General features: G+C 37.3%; 1 protein-coding gene across 6 annotated transcripts in view; it reads left to right on the forward strand.

Moving 5' to 3' along the window:
* Nucleotides 1-19,974, forward strand: part of PCDH7 (protocadherin 7) — a 472,964-nt gene that overhangs the window by 14,309 nt on the left and 438,681 nt on the right. The gene's annotated exons all lie outside the window — the stretch shown is intronic.

Below are 19,974 nucleotides of genomic sequence, written 5' to 3' on the forward strand. Positions count from 1 at the left end.
TTTGTCTTCATGGAATTGATGTATTATAAAGAAGATTACAGAGCAGAAAAATGATAGATTGTGTTTGCCTTATGCTTCTAAAGTTTCAAATCATTGAACTCATGTTTGCTCCTCAGAGCAATCTTTGAGGAAAAGCACCATTATTATTGCTGAGGTAAGGAAACTGGAGTAACAAATAGCTTTTTCAGGACCCTGATGGAACTAGCAAAGAACTTTATCAAGTCTTGGAAGAAATAGCCAGTGAGAATTCAAAAGTACTGAACACATTTGGTGGAAATGGTGAAATTTGTGCTTTCGAATATAGTATATTTTAGACTTACCTGGGTAAACTCTTCCCAAAAGAATTAGAACAGACCCAGCTTTTCAAACTTGTTCTAGTCACAACCTACACTTTATACTATCAAAAAAAGTGTTGTGGGTATAACTTGAAGATCTCATCAATTACCCTATTTTGTAAACAACAGCCCCATATGAGATTAAAAACAGACAAATTTCAAGAATTAGGTAAGCAACCAAGATTATCATTTATTTTTGAGGCTATCTCTAGAAAAACTACTGATATCCTCCAGAAGTAATTAATTCCACAGTTTGAAATGTCTCCGGGAATAATTTCTATCTGTAATTTTGAAAAACACTTTTCTTGGTTGTGTATAACTTTTGTAATCCACCTATTTTATAGAGAATAGGTTGATTTGCTTTCTCTTTTATATACTACGCAAGGCTTTGTAATTAAAATGATGGGTAAAACAAAACTCTTTAGTGCAAAAATAATATACTACCACTTAAGGCAAGGGATAGGTGAAGCTCAGAGAGACTGCCCCCAAGTTTGTCTTGTTCATCAAGATATTCCCAGTGCCTGCTAGAGTGCTCAGCATACAGGAGATACCCCTAAATATTTGTGAAACAAACAATGATCAAAGGGCCTGGGCTTTAGTGCTAAGTAGCCTGAAAATCCATCCACATCAGATCACTGAACTGTGGCATGACCTCTTTTATTTCAAACTCTGAGAACATCCTAGTTGTTATTTTCTTTCCCTGCTGGGTGATGTCTCCAGGATAAAGGGCTACCTGCCGGGTTGGCTAGAGTCCCTGCTTTCTCTGCAGGATGTGTGTCTCTTGTTTCTGTACCAAATGAGCAATTCTCTGATTCCCCCTCCTGGCTTCTTCTTAGTGGTGTTATAAACACCAAACCCTTCAAAAAGATTAAACTAAAGCAAATGTGGGAGGGAGGCACTGGTCACACGGTAGACTTCTGGTATATTTTGAGGGGCTGTGAAGAGGTGTGTAGACATATGGGTTTTCAGGATTTTTTGGGAGATCCTCATCTGTGAGGAAATATGGATACATGCACGCCCATGCACATGCATGGGTCTCTGTATTCGTCAATTTATATATCCCTGCAAGCATTATTCATTCACTGTGCCAACCTATGCTCACTGATAATGTATTATTTTTTTTCCATTTTCATTCTGATTCTCCCTGGGGAGCAGTTGTTTTTAAAGAGAGTCTAGCATATCTGTAAAGAGAAACATGTACTTGATGTACTCAGGAAAGAAGTCTAGGAGAGGGGATATGTCCTTCTTGTGGACTGATGGGCAGTGAAGCTGAGAAATGCCTTACAACTCAAAAGCACTCCTTAGAAGTCCTGAGATTCTAAGAAGTGCCTTTTTTTAATTGCAAATAACCTCTGAAGGAGTTGATTCTGTCTTTAGCACACCTGGGTGTAAATTGCTCTAAGCAGATAATGAGGTCAGCACCTCCCAAAGATCAATAGTTCTTAAGAAATGGGGATTTTGATGAGGACCCTGAAGAAGGGTGAACAGCCTTCCCTAGTTTAGAAGACTGAGAACTCTTTTAAGGCACCATGTGTCTCGGACTCCAGCTGGGAGTCAGGAGGTAAGGTAAGATTATAGCAGCAAAGGGTATTCAGTCCTGATAAAAGCAAATGTTTGTGTCCTTGATTTTGTGACCAGAGGGATGACACTAGATGTCTCGGCTTTATATGACTGTAAGACTGGTGTTAAAAAGTAGTCAATGTTTACTTTCTCCCATTTCTAACTAGTTGTTTTGTTTGGTTTTGGTTTTGGTTTTCAGCCTGCAGTATCAGTGCTCTCTATCTTCATTCATTTTCTACCCCTGTACGTTCTTGAGAAAAAGAGGAACAAAGAAAGAGAAAAGAAGGGGGGAAAATGCAACCACTGCGTGGCCATACACTCACCTTCTCCCTATTATTATTATTAGACTACTGTAATCAAAATAGTTGCCATATTATTGCCATGTAGCTGTTTCTTATCTTAATTTAATTAAATTCTCAGAAATTGAGTGCTATTAGGTCTTTACTGGGGTTTTTGCCTGGAGAATCCCATGGACAGAGGAGCCTGGCGGGCTACAGTCCTTGGGGTCGCAAGGAGTCGGACACAACTGATCAACTAACACTTTGACTTTCACTTCGGGTCTTTACTAAGGGCTTCTCAGGTCCCTTGGTGACAGAGAATCTGCCAGCCAAGCAGGAGACACAGGTTTGATCCCTGGGGAAGATCCCCTGGAGAAGGAAATGGCAACCCATTCCAGTATTCTTGTCTGGAGAATCCCATGGACAGAGGAGGAGTCTGGTGGGGTACAGTGCATGGGGTCGCAAAGAGTCAGACAGGACTTAGAAACTAAGCAACAGGATCAAAGGTCTTTCCTATAGATATCCCAGAAAGCTGAATTTTTAACACTTCCCCCTTCTCAATTCTGACTGCAGAGGGTAGGTCAGGCTACAAAAGACTTGAAGTTTAGAGCCCCTGAAATTCCTAACTTCTGCTTACTGGTTTGGTTTTTGACAGCCTCTGACAAAGTAGAAAACTAAAGCCTGATAAGGTGATAGGAAAATCTGCCTTTTGCCCCAACTGTGTCACTCACTGGCCAGTGCGCCCTTGTATAAGTAAGTCCTTTCAAGTCCTGAAGCCTCTCAAACTCATCTTCTGTCATTTTACATAATAACCCTTGCTCTGATTATATGACAGGGTTTATGAGGGTCACATAAACTGTTTGGGACTTATAAAACACTACTGTAACTTGAGATAGTATTTCTCCATATCTATGAATTTCTCTAAGCCCTACTTAAAGTGCATTTGCACTTTTGGAATATTTTCACTATCTGCAATATTATATGAAAAGTTTTTTTTGTTTTGTTTCAGTTTCTTGGTGCTTTTTGTTTGTTTTGTCATAATCACTTATTCGAAGCCTCTGATGTCCTCTTATCCTGGTCGATTTCTTTGAAGTAATGTTGATCAAGGTGCAACTAGGGTGTGTACCTGTCCATAGACCAGGAGACACTGGGTTTTGTCCAAAGTCATTGCAGAGCCTATGACATCTAAATGGGAAAAGGGAAAAGAAATAGTTTATTGCTGCAAAGCAAGTAGCTTAGGAAAGACTCACAATAGTTTGTATCCATTTTGATACTTTTTAAATAAATTTACTACTTTTTAACAGTCCTTTCCTCTTCCATTCTGTATTTCCTGGAAGTTTTTCTTCCATCCCTCATATCCAGTCTCTAACATTGAATGATCATTTATTGAGCTCTAGTTCTGTGTCAATCACTCTGCAACGGTGTCTATACCACATTATAACATTGACTTCTCCTAACAGCTCCAGGAGACAGGTTCCGTTATTTGCTCCTTGTGACACATGTAACTGGGGAAAAAACAACCTCATAGGTCCCATCCTCTCTATATAAAGCAGGTGCATTCAGCTACTTGCAGTCAACTCTCCTCCAAAATAATTCTCCAAACCTGAAAGTTATCATTAGCACAGTAAAATCACAGTAAAATCCTGATAGATTTTAATTTATGTGCTTTTGTATTTAGGCTTTTGTGTGCGTTTTGTTCTAGTCCACAATACCTGCTGTGTATCCCCAGCAGTCAAGACAGAGTCTGTGTTAGTCCACAAGGTCTGCCATAACAAAATACTGAGACTATGTGCCTTAAACCACAGTAATTTGTTTTTTCACAGTTCCAGAGGCTAGAAGTCCCAGATCAAGGTGCCAGCAGATTCACAGAGAGCTCTAGTGTTCCTTTCTCTTCTTCTAAGGAAACCAGTTCTATCAGATTAGGGCCTTAACCCTTCTGATATCATTTAACCATAAATTAGCCTCAGAAAGATTCTAATTTTTGTCAGGTCTTCAACATATGAAGTTCTAGGGCACACAATTCACTCCAAAATAGAATGTATTCTTAAAGGCCGTGCGCTCATCTTGTCCTGCCAGAACACTAGAATGTATTCTTGACTGGAGCAGAACACGTTGGGCTGGACCATTGTTTCTTCTTGAGCTTGTCATTCAGCACATACAGTCTGTACTTTCATAGTAAAGAAGTTAAAAGAACCTTCCATTTTAAACCTTTCCATTTTACAAGAACCTTTTTTTCTATCAATTTCCTAAAGCAGCCCTATAGATATGTTCTTGGCAATGATGAAAAATTACTATAGCTTTTGTGAAAAAATATGAACGTGTAATGGGTATGCATGTGCATAAAATTTGAAGTTCATTTTTTAGCTCATTATGTCTGTCTAACTTTTTATGCACATCATTGAATGCTTTTTGCACTTTTAAGTTTTACAGGGATTTGTGATATTAAATGGGGCTTTCCTGGTGACTCAGATGGTGATATTAAATACCATCTTAGTTATTTTAATTTTGCCAACTGATATAAGTTCATGCAGGTATAGTAATTATGTAAAATCAATATTTGTATAGAATAGTCCCAAAATTGTTCCACAAATGTAACAGCATTTTTTAAAATGATGATGTTTAATATTTAGTCTAAAATATCTAGTATATTATTAGCATTAAAGTTCAAATAAAAAATAATAGGAGTTAAAGGGTGGAGGGAGTCGGTTGAAACAGCAATAATATAGGCTTACTAATCCTTTTCAAGGACAGTGTCAGTGGATTATCATGCATAGTGGTATGATTGATCTGACAAAGATCCAGTGAGTCTGATTCCCCCTAGCAGTTAGAAATTGCCAAACATTTAACCGAGGCTGATCCCATGCTCTGAGTGACTCTTCACAAACTATTATTATGTATGCATGCAACACGGTACATCAATACAAATCCATGGACACATCAAGTTGTTTTTTTTTTTTCCCCCCTCACTGTGTCTTTTCATTTTCATAATAAAATTAAGAATTCATGTGATAAAATACATAATGAGATAATGAGTAGCCTGGGAACTGGAGAAGGCAGTGGCACCCCACTCCAGTACTCTTGCCTGGAAAATCCCATAGGTGGAGAAGCCTAGTAGGCTGCAGTCCGTGGGGTCACAAAGAGTTGAACACGACTGAGCGACTTCACTTTCACTTTTCACCTTCATGCATTGGAGAAGGCAATGGCAACCCACTCCAGTGTTCTTGCCTGGAGAATCCCAGGGACCGGGGAGCCTGGTGGGCTGCCGTCTATGGGGTCGCACAGGGTCAGACACGACTGAAATGACTTAGCAGCAGCAGCAGCAGCCTGGGAACTATATTTATATATATATCCATTGGGCTGTAGGAAATGGTGATATTTTAGGTATAACACAGGATAAACCCATCAATGCCAGAAAAAGGAAGCTCTTTTCTCTGTCCTTTATCAGAATTTCTAGGCGATGGAGCATAACAACCAAATAGATCTTTCCTAAGAAGTACAAACTTTCTGAGCTAACTTTACATTTGACCCCCAATATTAAAAACGGCAAGTTAAACAGTTGTTTTGTTCAAGGAAATGGCAATAAGTATAACCTAAATCTGAATTTATTTTAATCATATCTAAATCTGCTTTTCGTTGAACACAAGGACCAATTTTATATACAGAGATGGCATTAGGGACAAAAGATGGTAATGCCTATTTTTTCCAAACCAGTGCAAATGCTATTAAGTCAGGAGTATTAAAATTTACTTCATTACAAAAAAGTCTTATTTTTAGTATTTTACCTTTCATAAGAAACTACTGTGTGTATGTATGTATGTATATATATGTATGATATGTATATGCATGAATATGTGCGTGCTAAGTCACTTCAGTCGTGTCCTACTCTTTGTGACACCATGGACTGCAGCCTGCCAGGCTCCTCTGTCCATGGGATTCTCCTGGCAAGAATACTGGAGTGGGTTGCCCTGCCCTCCTCCAGGGCATGTTCCTGACCCAGGGATCGAACCTATGTCTCTTACATCTACCTGCATTGGCAGGTGGGTTCTTTATCCCTAGTGCCACCTGGGAAGCCCATGTATATGCATATATATATATATATATATATATATAAAAATATATCCTACACATAGAAAAGTAATACAGTTAACACTGCCGGGAGAAAATACTTATTTTATGCCAATTAGGTGATTATATGCAGGTACTATTTTAGGCACTGGAGAAATGGCACTAACAAACATAGACAAACATCCCTTCCCCCACAGAGATTCAATTACAGTGGGAAAATAAAAAAATAATAGCTAAACATATTCAACATGCTGTGTTCTACACACTGATCAACATATTTTACATAGATTATCTCATTAAATAGGTGCAACAGCCCTACCAAGAACCCCTGTAATTGTCTTCATTCTGTAGATGAGGAAAGTGATCCACAGAGGGAGCTGAGTAACTTGCTCACCATCCCACAGTTTGCAAAGTGTCCGAGCTGAGGTTCAAGTGCAGGCAGTCTGGCTGCAGAGGCCACCCTGTCCACCACTGTCCATATGCCAAGTACAGGGAACACCTCTATTCTATAGCCAACTAGTTCTGTGAGAATGAAATTGAATTCACCGAGTTCTCTTAAAGCCTTCAATAATATTTCAACTTTCCTATTTCAATATCTTTTACTATGTTCTTGAAATTGGGTCACTCAGTCCAATTTTTTTTTAATAGTACTACCTTAAAACTTAAACTTCAAATCAAAAAATGGGAAGATAGATATTAGACTAGTCCACACTTCCCATTTTCTCTCTACCCATTCTGTTCTTTGGGGAACACCTCATAAATATATTTTCCCTTTTTTGTTATTTTGTTTTAATGTTATTCATTTCATTAAGTATTCACACATAGTCTGTTCTGTAAGTTATTAATACAACTAGGAAAAAACAAATTTATTAATTTTTGTAAATTTCCATTTGATTAGGATGGGAAATGCCTTTATATGAGAATAAAATTTTATTTAAAAAAAATTAAAAACCTACTTTGTGTTTGTTATTGTCATTTAGACCCTTAGTCATGTCTGCCTCTTTTTGATCCCCATTGGCTGTACCCGCCAGGCTCCTCTGTACATGGGATTTTCCAGGCAAGAATCCTGGAGTGGATTGCCATTTCCTTCTCCAAGGAATCTTCCTCATCCAGGGATGGAACTTAAGTCTCCTGCTTGGCTGTCAGATTCTTTACCCCTGAGCCACCAGGGGAAGCCCTTTCTTTAAACTAGTGCTGATTATTAAGCATTTGATTAAAATATGACCTATGTCATTTTCAGTTTTTTTCTCTTAAAACATTTTATCAGTCTTTTTCCTTATTTAAACTTCATATATGTTTCTTTATGATACACATTTTTTCTTTTTTATTTTAAATTTATTTTTTAATTGAAGGATAATTTCTTTACAGAATTGGAGACATTTTTAATCACCTAAATTCAGAGGGGTATCATTGAAGCCCATCTGAAATTGCTTCTTTATGACAATAATGATATACCCATTTCTGCTATGACACTGTCTTCCTAATGTATTGATGATACTTTATTATAGGTTGCTTATTCAACAGGTGGATGTCTCAAAGTATAAATCTTTGTAATATAACTCTGGATTCAGCTATATGTCTCCATACACTTGTGATCTGGATTGATCTTAGTGTATGTTTTATAAGATTTAAAGTTTTTAAGTTTCAGAATTAGTGAATCAAATTTTTGAGGCTGTTATTTTCATACTCTACCTAATAATTCATAGAATTTTGTTTGTTTAACAATAAGTATTACAAGTATTGCCATCCTTGCTGTTATGTCCTACTAATAAGAAGAAAATATGATTAACTGGTAAAGAACCCAGTTAATAATCCCAGCCAGACCTCACGTGAATTCTTACAGAGCCTAGCAGATCAGTTCTTTACCATGTGGTTAAAAGTTGAACTCCCACTTGGAAACAACTGATTTAAAGCCAAAGAACTCTGGAAATTAATCAGTGTTAGTCATTGGCCTGGGCTTCCCTGGTAGCTCAGCTGGTAAAGAATTCGGCTGCAATGCAGGAGACTTGGGTTCAATCCCTGGGTTGTGAAGATACCCAGGAAGAGTGCATGCAACCCACTCCAGTATTCTTGCCTGGAGAATTCTTGCCTGGACAGAGGAGCATGGCAGGACAGAGGAGTCCATGGGGTCAAAAAGATTCAGACACAACTGAGCAACCAAGCACAGCACAGTCATTGGCCTTATAAGTGTGAGCATCATACATACATTTTAACATTAGTGTATCGTAGGAGTATAAGCAAAATAGAAGATGGAACAATTTGGTTTGAGTTGGAAAGATCATTCAAATTTAGTGTTTGAAGGTGGATAATTAGTGATGAATCTGTAAACTTCAATGTAGATATTGGTGTACTTTCAGAAAAGGAAAAGAGAAGAAAAGACAAAGAATGCCATGTGTTCGGCATAACCAAATTGTAAGGACCTGATGAAATCCACAATTCAGTTTGTATTGTATGTATAGTTGTCAATCTAGCAAAATATTTCCTGGATACACCTTGTAGTTTGTGTCTTTTATGTTTTAATCCACTTAGGGAAGGGAATTGTTTTCAGTCCCCAGAAATAATAGTATGAATACCTACCTTTGACAGTAAGAAAGCAATAAAAATGCATGCTTATGTGTTCTTGAGAATTCATCTCTATTATTTTTGAACTTTTTGATTGTTCTTTTGTGAAACAAGAACAATTTTTTTCAGAGCACGGGGCAGAAACTCCTAATGGCAAGTAAGTTACAATTGTGTAACTGCTGTTTCACCCAAGAAGAGCTTCAGTGAAGAATTTACTTTACTGTATGTTTATTCTTTCAAATATCTATCATATTGTTTATCCATCATTAGATAATGTAAACCTTGAGGGACTTAAAGTGCTTGATGTCCCCACTATGTCACATTATAGTTAATGGGATAGCATATGCCTATTGTGAAGGAAGGACAGACATGGCTTGTGAATATAAAATCAATCCATACACAGTACTTCTGTAATCTTTGTATGTCTGTATACATTTCTCTACATCAGAAATGCTCAGTTCTACATTTCAGGCTACAGAGGTGCCAGGCGAAGTAAATGAGAGCAATTTGCATGAAGCCTAAACAAAGGAAATCCAGCCACGCTTCTAGCCTTTAATTAACTATGTCATAAACTCTTGTGCAACTTATCTCGTGTTCAGAGATGACCTGCATGCTGCTCTTTTGATCTCTAGCATCAGTAAGGACTAAAAGAGGACTGCCACTTGAGCTGTGAATTTTGTTTTGATATTTAATAGTATCAGAAAGAAATTATTCATCACAATCTATTTCATATAAAAAGATGTTGAAATGCAGACAGATGCTCACATCTAAAAGCATGACTTTCCCATATAATATGCCTCCGCATTAGTACAATCCTGGCTGAGAGGCAGATGCAGCTTTTATAAGGTTTATTTTGGTCTTGATCTCTGAAGTTGAACAGATCACTCGGTTTTTCTTTATCTCATTTTCCCAAGGTATTCAAAACTCCATGGGAAATAAGAAACTGTAAAAATCAAACAGTGAAACATTGGATATTGATGAATGTCATTTCTATGATAGTAAACAAGCTATCTTCAAGGAGGATGGCGGGAGATTTGGCAAAAATGAAGTCATGATGCCAAAGCTGAAGCTAAATATTTTCCTAGAAGAGTCAGTTTTTAAAAATAAAGAATTACTTGTTACCAAAAATAGGTATTGTCATTTTATTCCTAGCACTCATCTGTGGAGGAGAATTGAAGATGTATTATTTTGTCACTCTGAGTAAGAACAGAAATGTCTTATTGAAGAAAGGAGCAAAAAAACATGTTTCAGAACCAGAGAGGAAAGTCTCAATTTAAAAAAAAAAAAAAAAAAAAGCAGGATTTTGTTCAGAGGCCCCAAATATGTTTGGCTTGTTTCTTTCTTTTTTTTTTTTTTTTATCATTTAAGCTGGTTTCTTGCTAGGCCTTTTTACTGAATAATTGAAAAAGAAGAAAAAAAAAAAGGATGGGGGAGGAACTTTTTCAGCAAAGGCAAAAGATAGTAAAAAATAAAAGAACTAAGGGAATACACATAGGAAGTTGTATTTTTCTGTACTTTCATGATTACCTACATTGCCGCCCCCCTCAAATTTATAGTTAAAAAGATCTGAAAAAATTATCAAGCCCCGAGCAAAGTGCTGGAGAATAAAACATAAAATCCTATGCACCTTCTACTTCCCATGTTTGTGCTTATTTCTACACACACTCTCTCTCTCTCACACACACACACACATGTCCATACTCCCACAAACTCAAATGACATTAAGTTTTAACACAGTCATACATTTATCTTTGCAACCCCCCTCCCAAACAAATCAGTTTAGGAAGCATTGAAATTTGGGGGCATGCTGGCATTTTTGAAAGCTGCTTTCAGAAAAATGATCATTAATCCTCTCAGTAGATTTCAAGTTGTGGAGGAAGATTGCTGGAATAATGGCTTCAGCAAAGTGGACATTATGCACTTGGCAGTCTTCTGCAAGACATCAGACTAGGCAATCTGTGTTTCTCAGCCCCTCAGCATCCTCTGCAGCAGAGACAGTTTGTGATAGTCTGAGGTGCTGCTCTTTTTCTTCCCCTGTGGCATTCTGTAGGCTTTTATACTTGCTCTAGCTTCATTTTTCCCACCATGCAGGCTGAGTTTTCTCATTGTCTCAGAGGAAGTCAGGTGTCAGTAGGTACCAAGCAACCAAGTGATAAGAATATTTTAAACATCGAAAGTTTTTGAAGTTTTCCAGATCCTAGCTGCCTTAAGAAAGCTATGAAGGACTGTCAAATTTGGGGTTTTCTCTTTTAACAGCAAATTTCAAGTATTCCTCGATCGCATAACTAAAAATAGTATAAGAATAAATGTAGATCTCGAAGTTTGCCTAAGATGTGTCTCCATCAACCTAATTGAGGAGGGATGTTAAGTAGGATTGCCGGAAGTTACCTGTCCAAATGAGTGTTGTTTATTCATCTATCTAACCCCCAATTATTGATGTCTCATGGTAGTAGGTGTATAAAACAGGAAGTCAGTCTCATGAAAGATAGTCTTGTAATTTTAATATAGTATAGTAATGGCTATCATGGGAGTTATAGGTATTTGGGGAAGGACTTAACCAATTCTTAGGAAGGTTGGACTAGTTAATGACTTCACACAAGTTATAATATGGCTTTAATTTCTTTCTTCTGCATCAGCCCTGCATCAATCTGGTATTGTTGTACATAGGCATTAACTGTTCTCATGAGAGCTGAATTGGAACCTCATCCTCCTTTACATTTCAACAGGTGTTTGCTATTTATGCATTTCTAATGGCTTTTTCCTTTGATTGTTAAAATTAGAACAAGTTCATGAGCAATTCAGTTAGCCTCATTGCTTTGTTATCTGTCACGCTGACCAAAAACTAAACTTGCTCACTGTAACTGTTGGCTCTGAATTCTCATATCAAACTGCCTTTAAATGGGAACTATTACTCTCATTGAAGAGACTGAAAAAAAAGACACATGCTGAAAAGCGATTTCCAAGAGAGGAGTCCTATAGATGCTTTTAATCAACATTACTGGAATGTTTACACCCTCTTGAGGCAACTTCCTTGAAAAATAGAACAATTCATCTGAATCATAAATTGTATTTTTCTAAAAACAGCCGTGTAATCTTGTATTTTCATACCTTGTATTTATTTATGCCTTGATTATCAAAAGTGTTATAGCCTGGGAGATCTTAAGAAAAACCTTAATAATTTTTTTTCTTAAATTTCTAATTATTTTAGATGCTTTTCATTTCTTCTAGTGTTCTCTTTTTTAGCTGAGCACCTTTCATTTGTTCTATTAACACTGGTACTTGTTATCAACTGGCTTCCAGATAATCCTACTTAAGTGACTGGTTGATGAGAGCTTTTAAAATATCGCCTCTCCAAGTTATATTTCTATTCATGGAGGATTCTGGAAGAGCAAAAAGCCCTGATGTGAAGCTTTCTAACAAAGGGATTTATATAAGACATTATCCAGAATACACAGAAAACATTTGGAGATAAAACAATCCTAGTTGATCTTTCTCCTGTCATACTTGGTCCCTTGATCTCTTAATGGGGTCACTTCACAATAGATCTTTAGTTTTTTGTCCAGGTGGCAGAAAGGAGTAAGATATTCCTTATTTAGTGCCAGTGCCACTCAGGGTCTAATTTCTTAGTTCATTATATGGTGGTTTTAGTCGCTAAGACAGGTCCGACTCTTTGTGACCCCGTGGACTGTAGCCCACCAGGCTCCTCTGTCCATTGGATTCTCCAGGCAAGAATACTGGATTGGATTGCCATTTCCTTCTCCAGGGGATCTTCCTGACCCAGGAATCAAACCCAGGTCTCTTGCATTGCAGGCAGTTGATTTACTGACTGAGCAATGAGAGAAGACCTATATATGTATGTATACATAGGAGACACGGGTTTGATCCCTGGGTCTGGAAGATCCCCTGAAGAAGGAAATGGCAACCCACTCCAGTGTTCTTGCCTGGGAAATCCCATAGACAGAGGAGCCTGGCAGGCTACAGACCAAACGGTCGCAAAGAGTTGAACACGACTTAGCGACTAAGCATATGTATATATATTCAGTCAGTTCAGTTGCCCATTCGTGTCCAACTCTTTGCAACCCCATGGACTGTAGCACACCAGGCCTCCCAGTCCATCACCAATTCCTGGAGCCTACTCAAATTTATGTCCATCACATGAATGATGCCATCCAACCATCTCACACTCTGTCGTCCCCTTTTCCTCCCACCTTCAATCTTTCCCAGCATCAGGGTCTTTTCCAATGAGTCAGTTATTCGTACCAGGAGGCCAAAGTATTGGAGTTTCAGCTTCAGCATCAGTACTGAATATTCAGGACTGATTTCCTTTAGGATAGACAGGTTGGATCTCCTTGCAGTCCAAGGGACTCTCAAGAGTCTTCTCCAACAACACAGTTCAAAAGCATCAATTCTTCAGTGCTCGGGTTTCTTTATAGTCCGATTCTCACATCCAGACATGACTACTGGAAAAACCATAGATTTGACTAGATGGGCCTTTGTTGGCAAAGTAATGTCTCTGGTTTTTAATATGCTATTTAGGTTTGTCATAGCTTTTCTTCCAAGGAACAAGCCACTTTTCATTTCATGGCTGCAGTCACCATCTGCAGTGATTTTGGAGCCCCCCAAAATAAAATCTCTCACTGTTTCCATTGTTTCCCCATCTATTTGCCATGAAGTGATGGGACCACATGCCATGATCTTAGTTTTCTGAGTGTTGAGTTTTAAGCCAGTGCTTTCACTCTCTTTTTTCACTTTTATCAAGAGGCTCTTTAGTTCTTCACTTTCTGCCACAAGGGTGGTGTCATGTGTGTATCTGAGGTTATTGATATTTCTCCTGGCAGTCTTGATTCCAGGAGAATCTTGTGCTTCATCCAGCCTGGCATTTCGCATGATGTGCTCTGCATATAAGTTAAATAAGCAGGGTGACAATATACAGCCTTGACATACTCCTTTCCTGATTTGAAACCAGACGGTTGTTCCATGTCCTGTTCTAATTGTTGCTTTTTGACCTGCATACAGATTTCTGAGGAGGCAGGTCAGGTGGTTTGGTATTCCCATCTCTTTAAGAATTTTCTACAGATCATGAACTCCTTATTGCCAAATTCAGACTTAAATTGAAGAAAGTAGGGAAAACCAGTAGACCATTCAGTTATAACCTAAATCAAATCCCTTACAATTATACAGTGAAAGTGACAAATAGATTCAAGGGACTAGATCTGATAGACAGAGTGCCTGAAGAACTATGGACGGAGGTTTGTGACATTGTACAAGAACATTTGACAGAGGCAGGAATCAAGACCATCCCCAAGAAAAAGAAGTGCAAAAAGGCAAAATGGTTGTCTGAGGAGGCCTTACAAATAGCTGAGAAAAAAAGACAAGTGAAAGGCAAAGGAGAAGAGGAAAAGTATACCCATTTGAATGTAGAGTTCCAAAGAATAGCAAGGAGAGATAAGAAAGCCTTCCTCAGCGATCAGTGCAATGAAATAGAGGAAAACAATAGAATGGAAAAGACTAGAGATCTCTTCAAGAAAATTAGAGATACCAAAGGAACATTTCATGCGAAGATGAGCACAGTAAAGGACATAAATGGTATGGACCTGACAGAAACAGAAGATATTAAGAAGAGGTGGCGAGAATACACAGAAAAACTATACAAAAAGATCTTCATGACCCAGATAACCACAATGGTGTGATCACTCACTTAGAACCAGACATACTGGAATGCGAAGTCCAGTGGGCCTTAGGAATGCAAAGTCCAGTGGGCCTTAGGAAATATCACTACGAGCAAAGCTAGTTCCAAAGGTGATGGAATTCTAGATGAGGTATTTCAAATCCTAAAAGATGATGCTGTGAAAGTGCTGCACTCGATACGCCAGCAAATCTGAAAAACTCAGCAGTGGCTACAGAACTGGAAAAGGTCAGTTTTCATTCCAATCCCAAAGAAAGGCAATGACAAAGAATGTTCAAATTATAGCCCAATTGCACTCATCTCACATGCTAGCAAAGTAATGTAGATATAAGATAACATTATATTTTAAATTCTGGGGTAAATTTTTTTTTAATTTAAATTTATTTATTTTAATTGGAGGCTAATTACTTTACAATGTTGTATTGGTTCTGGGGTAAATTTTGGTCTGGAAGTCTCTCATCCCCCAGAAATACAGAAGCTAATAACTCGAATTTAGACAATGATATTTTTAAATTAGAAATTTTATTTGTATTATTTTTGAAAAATATTAAAAGAAGCAGCATGAAGAAAGGTCACATATTTTAAATGCTCTTGTTGAGGCTTATGGTAAAAAAAAAAAAAAAAAAAGACTTGGAAAATGTTACTTTTTGGAAGAACAACTGAATTGATTTTCTGGAAATTGTTCTTGTTGTTCAGTCACTCAGTTGTTTCTGATTCTTTGAGACCTCGTGGACCTCACCATGCCAGGTATAAGCCTGCGCCTTGAAAGGAGAGCAGAGGGCTAGGTGTTCTGGAATGGGCTTCACTGTGTAATTAGCCTTGGCTGCAATCTTCCCCTTCATATTTTGGCATCTCTGTTTCCTTGTTTTTGTGTTGCCAGCTTTTCCAGTCTCCTGAGGCCTTATTTTCAATAACTATTCCTGAAATCCACCCCATTCTCTTTCTACAGAATTTGCAGAATCTCTGTATAATTCTCTCAGGACAACAGTTTAACCCTATCCTTAGCTTGAGATATTCTATTGAAAGTATATTTACACTGGTGAATGCTAGTGGTTTGATATGTTAGTATCACTAGCACCTGTATGTAGGAATTAGAAATTAATTTAATGCTAAAACATTCCAGCTAGCAATAGTTATTTTAACTATCTAAGTCTGGCTAATGTAAGAGAATTTTCTTCATTTTTCCTTCATTCTTTTTTCTTTTCATTTTGTTTTTCAATTTTTTTAATTGAGTAGAGTCTAGTAAACCAGAGATAGATTTTTGTTACAGTGGGCTTTTGAGCATTTAGTAATAAAGTTTGCTTTTATCACTAGGTCTTTTATATCATTGGTATCATGTTGAATTATTTCATGAATCAGAATAGAGCAGTATAATTAATCATTTGAACAAGATGCATGATGTGTCTTAACACTTTAAGTATTTTTAACGCATTTTTAAATTATTCTCCATCATGGCAGTTTATATCATGGTTTTTAAAAAGGTGTTGGCTAAAACCATTTGTGTAATGATAAAATGTTTTAATACACTTTATATAGTTAATGCTGAATCATATTTAAGAAAATGGAGACATCTCCTACTATACAACCAGGAGACTTTAATTTATGTCCTATGGGATGTTGGCTAATGCAACTAATCACCATTTTCCAGGTATCTTCCAGGCCTTACTTCAGTCTTGAATTAGTTTTCTATTGCCTTTGTAACCAATTTTTAATAACATAATAACTTAAATAACAATTATTTATGTCTTATATATCTGATGGTCAGAAGTCAAAAATGGGTCTCCCTAGGCTATTATCAATGTATTGTCTGCTGTGTGTTTCTTTTTGAAAGATCAAGAGGGGAATCTATTTTCTTGCCTTTTCCAGTTTCTGAAAGCTGCCTGCATCTTTGTCTCTTGACTCTCGTCCATCTTCAAAGCCAGCAATGGCTGGTAAAGAGTCTTTTTGAAATATCACCCTGGCTGTCTTCTGTTTCTCTCTTAATCATTTAAGGACATTGTGGATACATTAGATCCACTTGGATGATACAGAAAAATATTCTTATTTTATGATCAATTGATTAGAAGCTAATTCCATCTGCATTTTTAATTCCTTGTGCTATGTAGGGTAACATATTCATAAATTTCTGGGATTAGGATGTGGACATCTTGGAGGGGAATCATTCTGTTCACTGTAGGTCTGATAGGCAAACATTCTAAAAACATGACAAACACAGTTTATAAACCACAAAATATTATTTGGGCAGTCTCCAGTCTGCCTTTTCCCCATGAAATCACCAAATAATTATTTCATTATTATTTCTGTATCTTACTTTTCCCTCAAAAGAATTTTTTTTGTATTTGAAAAAGCTTAAGGATAGAAAAAGCTGCAATGATTTTTTCTGTAAGATAAATTTTATGTATAAATCTGTCAAATGTTTTGAGAGGTAATATGATTTAGTGATTCACTCTTCACTTTAATGACTATTTCTGACTGCAGCAACTTTGCACACTGTTTATTAATTGAACTTACTAATTAAGTACTAATTAAGTTAAATACTATGATTGTTGTTAGATAGGGTCTGACTGACTTGATCAACAAGAGGCAGTAAAGAGGTGAGATTAGCTTTGAAACAGGGTAAATTTGATTTCTCATTGAGTCTTCAATATCCTCATCTGTAATTTGAGAATAACATTGTGTACCAAGTAGGGGTATTATGAGGGTTAATGGGATAATGGAGCACAGATCCTGGGATATAACAGAAACTCAATAAAGGATAGTGTCTTTACTCTCTAGGACTTGGCCTAACAGTGATGCACCTAGAGGAATAACATGATATCAGGGCTATCTTGAGGGCAGTAAAAGGTAATTATATCTGGCACTAGACATAATTCTTCTCTTTCTAACTGCTGTGGCTTATGATTTGTTTGATTGCAGAAGCCCATACTATGATTGGACTAGTAGTTATCAAAAGAGGAAAAGTTATGCTTTAATTTAGAAAAGGCCATTCATTCATAGCTTACTGATATGCATTCAGTTTAGTCTCACATGTATTTCCATTGGAGACTATGGAACCAAAATAATGTCCCCCTGGGAAAGAAAAAATAAATGTAGACCCTGGAGAAAAGATGCAGTTTCATCAATTCTCATCAATTAATGTTCCCTGAGATCCTAGGGGAGACATTACCTGCAGCCTCTTTGATTTCTGAACTTTGCAGGACACATATATGCTGACATCTCTTAGTTCCTTAAAGTCTGATAGCAGACTGTCAGACTTTGTATCTCTTTGGCTGAGTGAGCAAGTTTCAATAGGACTGGGTTTTCTATAAGAGAAGTGGAATGGTAGAAGCAGTCCCTAGAAATCTGAAATGCCTTAAACATCTTTCTTGCTTTAATGTAAAATGATCAAATACATAAGCATGCCTGGAATTACTCTATTTTTCTATTGTAATTCTGGTGGGCATTTTTGTAGAAGGAGTTCAGTATATATTATCTTCGAAGAGGATTTCAATTCTCAATACAACATACTTGCAACATTTTTCTTCTAAGGGTTAGAAATATATATAATAGATGACTAACTATATCACTCACATTTAATATAACATCCAGAGAATTCCATCATGACTTTGGCATTTCATAGGAAACTCAATGGCCCTGGTGATGAAACGCTGTAATTTAGGCAAATGATAATATAAGGAAATCTAGTCAATATATGTTTACAGTATGAAATGGAATTATGACTTTGATATAAAAACACTTTGTACCTATTATTACACTCCATAGGATTTTTCCCAGTACATGTTTTTTAGTTACTGTGAGTTTCATTTCCTCATCTGTAAAGGTAGGTGTTCTAATAATGTCTATTTATAGACTTATGCAGCTCAAGTGAGATTAAATAGGTGAAAGTAATCTATAAATTGTAGACTGCTCTAAAAAGATTATTTATATCTACTGGATAGAGGCCAGAAATGTTGCTAAACATAGTATAGAGCACAGGGAAGCTACTCATGACATGGAAATATGGTGCTTAAAATGTCAACAGTGACAAGGAAGAGAGACCCTGCCCACTGAGTCCCACCTCTACTCTGCAGGGGAAAAGGAGAGAGAGAAGTTAATAGAATAAAGTAAATATTTAGACAGGGCTGCCCAAAGTGGCCTTGGAGACGAGGAGTCAGGGAATAAATACTCTGACCTTTATCTTCTCTCTCTTTTTAGTCTGAGTCAAGAGTTTCCACTGACTAAACCTGGCTGTAAGCCAGAAAGAAAGGGATTCTGGGCATGTAATCTATATTGGGGGTTCAATCCCTGGGCTGGGAAGATCCTATGGAGAAGGGAATGGCAGCCCACTGTAGTATTCTTGCCTGAAAATTCCATGGACACAGGAGCCTGGAAGACTACAGTCCATGGGGTCACAAAGAGTCGGACACGACTGAATGACTAACACACATCTACACTGGTCAACATCTTGGGTGTAGAGCCTGATCATATGGATAAGGAAAATTCAGAAGTGCATCTGTAAATTAATTCTTCCCCAGATAATTTGTGTTTGTTCATCATATTAAAACATTTTCACGTGCTTTGTTCAATGGTATGATGTTGTCTGTTTGTGCTCACTCAGTGATTTAATTTACCAAGTTATTGAAATTATGTTGAGTGCTAGGTACTGATCCAAGTGCAGAAGACACAAAAAATGAACATAAAATGGTGCCCACTCTGAAAGCATCTTTGGATGTAACAGGAGAGACAGCTATATAAACAAAGTACTAAAGCACTTGGCCTTAGGAAGCATCACTATGAAGAAAGCTAGTGGAAGTGATGGAATTCCAGTTGAGCTATTTCAAATCCTTAAAGATGATGCTGTGAAAGTGCTGCACTCAATATGCCAGAAAATCAGGAAAAGGAAGCAGTGGCCACAGGACTGAAAAAGGTCAGCTTTCATTCCAATTCCAAAGAAAGGCAATGCCAAAGAATGTTCAAACTACAGCACAATTGTACTCAGCTCACATGGTAGCAAAGTAATGCTCAAAATTCTCCAGCCCAGGCTTCAAAAGTACATGAACCGTGAAATTCCAGATGTTCAAGCTGGCTTTAGAAAAGGCAGAGGAACCAGAGATCAAATTGCCAACATCCACTGGATCATGGAAAAAGGAAAAGAATACCAAAAAAGGCATCTACTTCTGTTTTATTGATTACACCAAAGTCTTTGACTATGTACATCATAACAAACTGAAAAATTCTTCAAGAGATGGGAATACCAGACCACCTGACCTCCCTCCTCAGAAATCTGTATGGAGGTCAAGAAGCAACAGTTAGAACCGGACATAGAACAACAGACTGGTTCTAAATTGGGAAAAGAGAACATCAAGGCTATATATTGTCACCTTGCTTATTTAACTTATATCCAGAGTACATCATACGAAATGCTGGGCTGAATGAAGCACAAGCTGAAATCAAAATTGCCTGGAGAAATATCAATAACCTCAAATGTGCAGATGATGCCACACTTATG

Source organism: Bos mutus, chromosome 6 (assembly GCF_027580195.1).
Source record: "Bos mutus isolate GX-2022 chromosome 6, NWIPB_WYAK_1.1, whole genome shotgun sequence".
Classification (NCBI taxonomy): domain Eukaryota; kingdom Metazoa; phylum Chordata; class Mammalia; order Artiodactyla; family Bovidae; genus Bos; species Bos mutus.